We start from the raw sequence: 12,240 nt of genomic DNA, 5'->3' as shown, positions 1-12,240 counted from the left end.
ATCTTTCCATTTATTTGTGTCTTCTTTAATATTTTTATCAGTGTCTTAGAATTTTCAGTGTATAGGTCTTTCACCTCTTTGTTTAAATTTATTTTTAGATATTTTATTCTTTTTCATGCAATTTTAAAAGGGGATTTTTAAATTCCTCTTTCTCATAGTTTGTTATTAGCATGTAGAGCTTCCACAGATTTCTGTATATTGATTTTATATCCTGCAGCTTCACTGAATTCACTTATTAGTTCTAATAGTTCTCTGGTAGAGTTTTTAGGGGTTTCTATATATAATATTAAAGCATCTGCCACTAATGAGAATTTTACTATTTTATTTCTAATTAGGATGCCTTTTATTTCATTTTCTTACCTAATTGCTGTGGCTAATACTCCCAATATATGTTGACTAAAAGTGGCAAGAGTGGGCATCTTTTTCTTGTTTCTGACTTTAGAAGAAAAGCTTTCAGCTTTTTGCCAGTGAGTTTGATGTTACCTATGGGTTTGTCATTATGACTTTTATTATTTTGAGGTACTATACTCACATTGTTGAGAGCTTTTTAAAATCATAAATTGCTGTTGAATTTTGTCAAATGCATTTTCTTCATCTATTTTCAGTGGTTCTCAACCTTCTGGCCCTTTAAATATAGTTCCTCATGTTGTGAACCAACCATAAAATTATTTTCATTGCTATTTCATAACTGTAATGTTGCTACTGTTATGGATCATAATGTAAATATCTGATATGCAGGATGGTCTTAGGCGACCCCTGTGAAAGTGGTCATTTGACCGCCAAAGGGGTCGCGACCCACAGGTTGAGAACCGCTGATTTAGAGGCTCATGTGATTTTTTATTGATTTCAGAGAGGAACGAAGAGGGAGAGAGAGAGACAGAAACATCAATGATGAGAGAGAATCATTGATCGGTTGCCTCCTGCATGTTCCCCTCTGGGGATCAAGCCCACAACCCAGGCATGTGCCCTGACCGGGAATCGAACCATGACCTCCTGGTTTATAGGTTGACACTCAACCACTGATCCATGTTGGCTGGGCAATCATGTGATTTTTATCATTCATTTTGTTAATGTGGTGTATCATGTTGATTAAATTGCAGATGTTCAACCATCTTTGCTTTTCTGGAATAAATATCATTTGATTATGTTTCTGCCTCTCCTACTTGTCTTGATGTTGCCATTTTATACTTTGTCATACAAGTTCAGTTCATCCAGTTTTCAGTTCTTTTACAGAAGAAATTACTCCATATGTAGTTTAGATTTGTTGTGCCCATTGGAGGAGATCAGTTCAGTATCTTCCTACTTCTGTTATATGGCTCCTTTCTGCAATTCATTTTTGTATACACAATCTCATTTTGTCCTAACCACAACACCAGAAATGAGGCAGAGAAGGAACTGTTATTTGTAGATTTGGAGAGGATAATTACTTATTCCAAGAATAAGAGCTCAGAGTAAAACAGTACAACCGGTTTTTGTTTCTTTCAACAATTAGTCTATGTTCTACTCATCACGTCTAACTACTTCCTGAAATTTTTGCATTTTTCTATTTCATTTTTGTTTAGTTTTACAAAAGCAATAATTTTTCTCTGCTATGATCTGAGTGATCCCCTAGGTTCAAACAGTTTGAAAAATATTGAGAAAGAACATCCAGACCAAATTTATCCTATCTTTGGAGTAAGAAAAGATTTCTTTTAGGACTATATATATTGACCTAATTACCACTGAAATTCTGACCAAAGGGTTTTACTTGTCTTTTAATTGGATGTCACTCTATTTCCCATATCTATTATAAGTTATATGTAATTTTAAAAAATCCAGTTTTTTTCCCATTAACCTACAGCAAGTTTACCCAAATCAAGGAAAGGAGGCATATTGCAGACAGCCCTGACCTGAGTGGGAGAAGACCAGAGTTCTAAACCTAGAACTACCACTGAGTTCTAGACCAATGCCCAACTGAATCTCAGTTTATCATGAGATAGATAGACCAGCTGATCTTTGCAGTTGCCTCTGCTAACTTTAAGATTCCAAGGTCCTTAACTTAAAATTGTTGATTTCTGATTATACCAGATCTCCCAGCCTATCTTCTAGCAAGCTCATTGAGTTTTTATCTAATAAGACAATGAGATCTGTATTTTTCTAATTACATGATGGGAGCTATATTAGAGTTGTGTATGGCAGAGACTGCTGTGTGTTTGCCAAAACTCATTTCCTCTAGTAGGTGACTGAGTTCTGGCCTCTGGAATGTGGGTAGAATGTAAGCAATTTCAAGTGTGATTAAAAAAACTTCAGCACAGGCATCTCTTTCTCTTTCCTTCACCTTTGGCCAGAAGCTCAGGAATTTCTGGTCTTCGGTGATAGTGGACATAGGATGAGGTCTGAGACCTTGAATCTCTGAATAAAAGATCACCTGTTCAATACATGATTAGACTACATGTGAATGAGAAGTAACCTTCTGTGAGTAACAGAGTGGAACACTAACATAATACAAAAAATTAAACATGTCTCATGGATTTTATGGTACATGGTGGGAAGTAAAGAAGAGATATAATTACCCAGAAGGCTGAAGAGCTCTGTTGTGCTGAGGCAAAATATTTGGTAAAAATATCACCTGTAATAACTTGGAAGGCATATATGTGCCTTGGGCCCTGTATCTCTAGCGGAAATGAGGATCACTGCGATTATATTTACCATTATAGACTGCTTTGAGAAAAATATTATAGTATAAAATAAAGCAAAATTTGGCTTAGTTCTCAAGCACAGAACCAAGAGAATGGAGACATCTACACTAATAAAAGAGAAACATGGTAATTAGCGTACGACCGCTACCCTTTTCATTGGCTAATCAGTGAGTATATGCAAATTAACTGTCAGCCAAGATGGCGGCAGGCAGCCAGGCAGCTGGAAGTGAACATGAGGCTTGCTTGCTGCAGTGACTGTGGACTCCAACGTTCCCCGGCTGACTTGCCGGCCTCTCAGTAGCAACTCTAAGCAACTATGTACTATGTTGCAAATAAGAAGATAAACAAAACTCCAGAAACCAGCTGGACTGAAAGCCAGGTGGACCGAAACTTTGTATCGATGTTTTCAGCAGCAAGGCCTCAGAGCTAAAGCTGGCCCAGAATAAAAAAAAAACACAAAAAAACAAGGAGCGGTTGGAAGCTGCAGTCACTCGCTTCAGGAAAACAGCCCTCAGCCCCTCACCCAGACTGGCCAGGCACCCCAGTGGGGACCCCCACCCTGATCCAGGACACCCTTCAGGGCAAACCAGCCGGCTCCCACCCGTGCACCAGGCCTCTATCCTATATAGTAAAAGGGTAATATGCCTCCCAGCACCGGGATCAGCGTGACAGGGGGCAGCACCCAAAACCCCTGATCGCCCTGCGGCTCTGTGTGTGACAGGGGACGGGGCCACAACCTCCCTATCTGCCCTGCTCTGTTCCTGACAGGGGAAGGCACCCCAACCCCCTGATCAGCCCTGCTCTGTGCCTGATAGGGGGGAGCTCCCCAATCCACTGATTGCCCTGCAGCTCTGTGTTTGACAGGGTGCAGTGCACCAACCCCCTGATCGGCCCTGCTCTGTGTGTGACAGGGTAGAGCCATAACCTCTCCATCGGCCCTGCCTTGAGTGTGACAGTGTGTGGCGCCCCAACCCCCCTCCACGGGCCTTGCTCTGTGTGTGACAGGGTAGAGCCATAACCTCCCCATTGGCCCTGCTCTGAGTGTGACAGGGTGCAGAGCCCCAACCCCCTTATCCACCCTGCTCTGTGTGTGACGGGGCGGTGCCCCAACTCCCCTATCGGCCCTACTCTGTGAGTGATAGGGGGAGCTCCTCAACCCCCTGATCGGCCCTGCTCTGTGCGTGACAGGGTACAGAGCCCCAACACCCCTGATGGGCCCTGCTCTGTGCGTGACAGGGGGTGGCGCCGCAACCTCCCCATCGACCCTACCTTGAGTGTGACAGGGGGCGGTGCCCCAACCCCCCAATCGGCCCTACCCTGAGCGTGACTGAGGGTGGCATCGCAACCTCCCGATCAGCCCTGCTCTGTGCATGATGGGGCGGCGCCCCAACTCCCCAATCGGCCCTGGTCTGAGCCTGACCAGGGGCTGCACCTAGTGATTGGGCCTGCCCTCTGCCACCCGGGAGCAGGCCTAAGCCAGCAGGTCGTTATCTCCCGAGGGGTCCCAGACTGCGAGAGGGCACAGGCCGGGCTGGGGGACCCCCCGCCACCGAGTGCACAAATTTTTGTGCACCGGGCCTCTAGTTCTAGATATAAGGGCCTTACAGGTTAAAAAACCTATTACTTCAGAACAGTGAACAGTAAAATTTAAGACTAAAAGGGTTTTATTGAAAAAGACTAATAATATTTATCATTTAAATACAATAACCCAGATTAACAGTTATCTTTCTACCAAACTCTATGGCTTTATATGTCCTTAATGTAACTATCATTAAATTATGATAGAAAAAGAGAGGGAGAAGGAGAAAAAGGGATATAGGTGAAGAAGCTAATAAAAATATGACAAGTTTGACAACTATGTTTGAGAAGGAATTTTGGATATGATTATTGGCACTTAAAATTGACTGGAAATGGCTTCTGGCCTACCAGATTTTTGAGGGACTCTACTGCCAAAAAGCATGAACCTGTTCAAAGTCTGGGACTGTTTAAAGACCTTAAACTGACATTGGAAAGGAAATGGGCTGCAAAAACTGCATGGCCTACAAATGTCCATTTCAAACATGACCTTGGAGGTTAATGGAAAAAGAAGAATTTCTCAGAAGGCACTGTCTGTGGCCATGAAAACTAATGGACAAAAGAGTACCTACTGGAGAGCAAAATCAGTGGGTAAGTAAGGAACTTCCCCAACTCCCGGGGTTGAAGTCCTTCATTATGACTGCCCATCAGGATTTATTTTTTCTTTTTCACATTGACCAGGAACTCCTATGTGCCTTACATTATTTCATTTAATAATATATTCTTATTGATTTTGGAGAGGAATGGAGGAGAGAGAGAAAGAAACATCAATGATGAGAGAGAATCATTGATCTGTTGTCTTCTGCATGCCCCGCACTGGGGATTGAGCCTGCAACTTGGACATGTGACCTAACCAGGAATGGAACCAAGATCTCCTGGTTCATAGGTCAATGCTCAACCACTGAGCCATGCCAGCTTGGCTATTTCATATTTTGAGTGGGAGATTTTATAATAATTATCCTGGTTCCTTAGTTATCATTGTATATTGGATATTTATGTTTTTTCCTATACATACCTATGATAAAATTTAATGTATAATTTAGGCACAGTAAGAGATTAACAATAAGAATAAAATAGAACAATTATAACAATATACTGTAATGAAAGTTATGTAAATGTGGTCTCTCTTCCTCTCTGTCAAAATATCTCATGGTACTATAGGTACAGGGTAGATAAATTGGACAAAGTGCTAATTCACATCCTGGGTGGGATGAAGTGGGAAGCATGATATTTCATTGTGCTATTCAAAAGGGAGTGCAATTTAAAACTTATGAATTATTTCTGTAATTTTCCATTTAATATTTGTACTGGTTCACTGTGGGTAACTGAAACTTTGGAAAGTGAAATCATAGGTAAGGGGAACTATTCTATTAGATTATATAATCAACAGAGGCTTGTCAGGGAAAATTGTAATGTGAAGGAAAAGAGCCCAGGCCTGGAAATCATGGAGTGGAGTTGCAGGCTATCTCTATATATAAAATCCTAATATGCAAATAGACCAAACGGCAGAACAACTGAACAACCGGTTGCTATGACATGCACTGACCACCAGGTGGTGTGTGTGGAACATGGCGGGTGTTGGCAGCAGGTGGCAGAGTGCAGAACATGGTGGGCATCAGCTGCGGTGGGATGGTGGAGCAGGTGAGCAGGGTCGCCAGACCAAGGTGGGACACCAGTCCCTGTCATCAGGGCGAGCCTCTGGTGGTTACTAAAAATTCTTAGCTCCCTTGCACTGTGGTCCCACCCAGTGCTCGCACCTGCTGTCAGTGCCCGGCACTGGCCCTGATCACTCGGCGCCATCAGTGGGTGCCAGCGGCGGCTGCTGGCCCTGATCGCCCCTCAGGTCTTCTCCACCTCCCCCTGCTCCTGTGGGGTGATCGGGGCTGACAGCCACTGCTTGCACTAGCTGACAACACTGGCCCCATTTGCACTGCAGCCACACCAGAGCCGCTGCTAGCAACTGCTGCCGGTGCCCAGTGCCGGTCCTGATTGCTTGGCGCCATCAGCGGGTCCGAGTGGCAGCTGCTGGCCCCAGTTGCCCCTGAAGGCTTCTTCACCTTCCCCTGCTCCTGAGGGGTGATCGGGGCAGCAGCCACTGCTTGCATCTGCTGATGGTGCTGGCCCCAATTGCTCCGTGCCGTCAGCGGATGCGAGTGGGGCCAGTGCCATCAGCACGTGGGAGTGGCGGTGGCAGGAGCAGGGCTGCTGGCAGACAGGGGATCGGGGTCGTAGCAGGAGGGGCTGGGTGGGCGTGTGGAGGATGGGCGAGACCTGCCCCTGTGCCTACCGCAGCCTCATGGCCCATGGTTTCTTTCAAGGTGCACGAATTCATACACAGGGCCCCTAGTTTCTAATAAGCAGTGTGACCTTGAACAGGTCATAAACTTTTCTGGGCCTCAGTTTCCTCATTGATACATATATTTGAAGGTTCTTTCACCTCGTTTAGATAAGGTGTCTTCTTTGTTGCCTATTATTGAGTGGAATCATTTGGATACAGTGTCTTCTCTGTGGCTTATTGTTCCTAAGATTCCTAGCCTAAATTAAAAGTGAAATTCAGTAGGAACCTTGCTAAAACTATTCTTTATGAATTTTTCAGTAGTTTCCTTAAACATGCTGTTTTTGTATCTGGATGTAAAAAGCAGCTGACTTCTACCTGTTTTCTCACTATATCTTGACAGCTAAGTAGATACTTGAGGATCTAGTTTACTTGCTTTTTCTTCACCTTGTTTTCTTGTCCAATTAGGAAAGTTGTTAGGACTACCCCTTTCCACTGATCAACACTATTTCTCAAGATATGCTCGGACTTATTCAGAACTACTACTTGGCAAGTGTCAATTATTGTTTATTGGTCCTGTCTTGAAAAAAATAGGTTGGTGTTACATAATGAGCCAAATGTGTATTGTAAATGGCTTTGTATACTGGCCCCAAGGTTGTTTTTTTTTTTCTTTCTATAAGTTGAGACCCATTAGCTCAAAAGCCCACCAGACCCAAACCCAAAATTGTGCACTTCTAATTATTTTAAAAAATAGATCAAAGAAGCAAATTTTTAGCCATGTAGAGACTGGATTTGTATACCCTGCAGAACCTCATTCAACAGCTGTTACCTATTTAGATGATGGGTCCTTGTAGTTATAGGGCCCCATGCTACTATGCCCCTTCAAAGCTTTCTGACTCAGAGATTCCCCACCACACTGAATGCTGCTGAGTGACATCACCCTGACTAATCTCCCTCTCCAGTACTCCTGTCCCCTTGCAGTTCCCTAGCCTTCCTCCTCTTCTGACTAACAGCCCCTAAACCCCCACCCGACTAGAGCCTCTGTACAGATTCTCGCTGTGAGGGACAATTTTCTCTCATGCAATCCCGTCGAAGCATCACCCAACTGAGCTTATTGTGGTTAGTGCCTCTTGTGATCGTATCCTTTTCCTTGATCAGCCCCAGATCCCTCGAACTCTTGGAAGTTGGGTTTATTGATTATTACTCTGTTGGGAAATGGCATCCCCTTGGATTGACCGACACCTCACTGGATTTTTATGCTTCTGAAGAAGTCTGAGCTTCCCCTGACAACCTTATTTATTTATTTAAAAAATATTTTTATTGATGTCAGGGTGAGGGAGAGAGAAATAGAAACATCAATGATGAGAGAATATCATGGATCGGCTGCCTCCTGTACACCCCCTACTGGGGATTGAGCCCACAATCCCAGGCATGTGCCCTGACTGGGAGTTGAACCTGGGACCCTTCAGTCCTCAGGCTGACACTCTATCCATTGAGCCAAGCAGGCCAGGGCTGACAAAAGATCACACTGCTGTTGCTCTTTACCCGATCATTCTGGATTTTTTTCCTTGGTATTAATAATCCTTTTTATAAATTTGTGAATTTTCTCTCTGCCTCCCTAGAATGTAAGCTCCAAGAAGGAGGGAATTTCTCTGTCTCTTCAGGGCCTAGCATGGCTCTTCCACATAGAACACATCAGTTAATATTTGTTGAATGGATGAATGTATAAATGATTACATCTATTAAAACGTGTGTGAACCCTAACTGGTTTGGCTCAGTGGATAGAGCGTCGGCCTATGGACTGAAAGGTCCCAGGTTCGATTCCAGTCAAGGGCATGTACCTTGGTTGAAGGCACATCCCCAGTAGTGGGTGTGCAGGAGGCAGCTGATTGATGTTTCTCTCTCATTGATGTTTCTAACTATCCCTCTCCCTTCCTCTCTGTAAAAAATCAATAAAATAAAAAAACACACAAAAAACCCCCAAACAAATGTGAGTGAGTTTTCCCCCCACATTTCATGGCAGACACTTAGTTCAGCTAATTTATGTCAATTTATAATCCAGAGTTTATAACCTAACCCAATAAATGATTATCTCCAACACTTGTTAGCCCTGGATTTATTAATTGTTCTTTTTGGGAAGTCTGTATTAGATTTTAAAATATGTACATACAAATAGGAGAAGCATAATATATATTAGTATTATGCTCTCAGGTACAACAAATGAAATACCCCACTAAAAGTGCCTTTAACATTGAGGTTTGCTTTCCTTCCATAACAAGGATCTAAGAGGTAGCCCATTCCAGGGCTTGATCAGTGCTCAATGATGTCAGAACATTTAGATAAAGTCTTGCCTTATGGTCATAAAATTGTGGCAGCAACTGCAAACCTCATGTTTTCAAAAGGCATCCTCCTAATTAGGAAGGAAGACGCAGAGCAGTGAATGTTCCAGAGTTGGTTCAACAAAGGGAAGTCCTCAGATCCGGTTGGGCAGCATGGGGTCCCGTGCTCACCCTTATAACACGCACTAACTGCAGGGGGTGTTTTCTGTGTCTGGCTCACTCTGATTATCCACTGCAGTTCAACAGGCTTTCCGAAAAGCAAAGGATCTCTACAACATTCTGAATTGGACTGGGATTTGCCCATCAAGTAAAAGGAAGAATACTTTTGGGTGGACAATTGATAATACCTGCTGCATGTAACACATTGAGTCTCTAGTCTCCCAACTTTTATTTCTCTCTATTTTTGCTTATTTTACTTTACTAGTTAAAACTTTTTTGGGGGGTGGGGGCACCTAATAATAAAAAGGATTACATTTGATAAAGTCTTTGGATTACTATCAATTAATCCATTTGTTTGATTTACTGAGCACTTACCATGGGCTCTTACAATGGGCTCTGCATTTTGATTAATTCTGTTTCTTAGTCTACTGAAGGAAAAGGTATAAAAACACAAAATAAGAAATAATATCTAATATGAAGATTCTATCCCTTTCTCTCAGTTGAGAACTGCTTTCTGTTTTTCCTGAAACTGTGATTAGTGCTCACTTAATTTTTCAAATAACGGTTAACTTTGTGTGTGAGGTGTTTCTGCAACAGAACCATGCCTGGTGGGGTCAGTTTTCACTGTGCCATGTTAATGATTTGGGATTATAAAAGGAAGAGGGCATCCAGAGGTGACAGAAAGGTTGTCTTGCTTCTGTGGCTTTTTCTGAAAAGTTGGGTATTTATTTAGAATAGCAACAAACAACTTCGGGGCTCATGGAGCTGGGACAAATCACATGATTGTGACCTAAAAGAATGATAGGTCTTTCTTACCTGTAAACAAGTATAAAACCCTGTGACCTGGGGTCTTTGGGGGTAAATTTACTCAATAGTTTGTTTTAATATTAGTTTTTGTTTGTGTGGCATGTGGGCCATCAATGGTGGTATTTTGCCCAGTGATACCTGACTGCCTATAGGGGTTTTAGTGCTGCTATTAGGAGCCAGTACTCTTCTTATTTGCCTTTTGAGTTGCTGAATCTTTAGCAGTGGTTCTCAACCTTGGCTGCACATTAGAATCACCTGGGAATCTTTTTCAAATCCTGATTTCTGGGCCTCATCCTCTGGAAATTCTGTTTCTTTGTGACTAATGTTGTGGCCCCACCCCATAACAAAGAAACAGAATTTCCTGAGGATGAGGCCCAGAAATCAGGATTTTAAAAAGATTCTGAGGTGATTCTAATGTGCTGCCAAGGTTGAGAACCACTGCTTTAAGGAATTTGAAAAGACTCAGTTTTCCTTAGTTACCTTAAGTGTCATCCATTGACCAGCAACATTGGCATCACCTGGGGACTTGTTAGAAATGTAAAACCTTAGGCTTCACCCCAGACCCACTGATTCAGGATCTGCATTTTAATAGGATCCCCTGGTGATTCTTACACACATTCAAACTTGAGAAGCACTGGCCTAGTAAAGTTTGTCCATGGTTATTGTTATTGTCATCAACATCCTCATCCTCATCATTTTCTTCATCATCAGTATCATCGTTAAATGTACAAAGTGGCCAGTCACAGTGAGCATAGTTAGCTCAAAGATAGATACTCCTTCTGGGTATCTCACATATTTCCCAGCTGGCTCTTTATAAGAAAATCCTACTGAGAATGAGAAGGAAGGGTCCTTTAATAGAAGGGCAGTGTGAAAAGGAGCTTCAAAGGTTCTGAACAAGACTCTGCATCAGATAGATGCACCCAGGAGCTTTGTTTTACAATACACATATTTCTGAGCCTCACCTTAAACCTCCTGATTCAGAATCTCTTCTGTGGGGTCTTAGAATGTAGACTTTTCGGTAATTCCACCACTTCTTGTGTAGCTATCTTGGCATAGCTCACATAATAACATTGAGACCAATAGTTTTGGCCTCACTTCTTCCATTTAATGCTGGAATTTTCACGTTCACACTTGTGACTCCTTGCCATAGGCTTCAGATTAAACATTTCTACTATTAGGAGAATTACTAGAAATGCAAATGTAACTGGGATGTTTATGTGGCCTCCTGAACTCTTATTACTCTGGCCAGGTCTAACATTCTTCTATTGTCATTTTCTTCTTTGTATTCTGTGTGGAATGGTGGGAAGAACCCCAGACCAGTTCCTGGTTCCAGCTGTACCCTGGTTTGAATTAACCTTTGTCCTGAAATATTATTTCACAAGATCTGAAGACAAAAAACGGTGCTGCTGATTGTGGGTGAGCATGAAACCTTTCTGGTTTCCTCCACTATGGAATAACACTGTTGAATTGAAGTTCTTTTTTCTTAAAATCCATTATGGGATTCTAGGAAGACCCATGTCCATTTTCCCATCTTTAACGATTTAATTGGCTTCTAAGTTCAGCACTGATGTTACTGTAAGAATAACCACATCAGCAAGCTGAAACAGGCCCTTACTGCCCCTGAGGAGACTGATGTACATTAACATTTACTTGGTAAGGATGACATTTAGAATGCATTTTGATTAATTTCCATGAAAATAAGCAAATTTTTCATACCAGCTGGAGTCTTTTGGAGCCTTCATTTGTTTTGGGATGTAGAAAGGCAAGACATTATTTTTCAGTCTTGTCACCAAGAAATAGTTTTCTCTCAAGGGTTTTCAGCAGAATTTCTGTTTATTTAGAAATTCCAAGTAATTCCCTTGGCGTTTGAAAAACATCATTGATCATCATTTGGGGTATATTTTAGGAGTGGAAATGGTATTAATTCAGTTTTGCATATTTAAAAAACTAATTGGGCTCCATGAGGTGAGAACACACCATTTTAAAAAGGAAACTTAAATTATCTAGAAAGTTCATAGTCAGAGTCATATGGACTCCACAGCTTGGCCATAGAAATGCCAAGTGCAACCTGGAAGAGAGTCTTTGGCAAATATCAGCTCTAATATGCAAACTAAACAGGAAGCCACAGCAGAATGAGAAGGAAGGTCAGGGTGGGGTAATCAGTTGCTAATGTACCTCAGTTAAAGGACACTGGCTTGGAAAATCTGCCAGGCACGACCCATTCCTGCAGATCTCAGTCTTACTATTCAGGGGATTCTCTTTCCTATTCCTTGAATCTCACACAGCTTTCTGTTTGGGCCCAGAAGTTTTGACATTTCACGGATAAGGTCTGAGGAGCCAAAAAATGTTGGTGCCCCACAGTGAGGTCAGGAAACACAGATACACATTTGCCTACCTCTCACAGTAG

The sequence above is a fragment of the Myotis yumanensis genome, unplaced genomic scaffold (genome assembly GCF_028538775.1).
Source record: "Myotis yumanensis isolate MYYU_CA2020_CCGP unplaced genomic scaffold, mMyoYum1.0.hap1 SCAF_6, whole genome shotgun sequence".
Lineage (NCBI taxonomy): Eukaryota > Metazoa > Chordata > Mammalia > Chiroptera > Vespertilionidae > Myotis > Myotis yumanensis.
Note: the sequence above shows the minus strand (reverse complement) of the source record.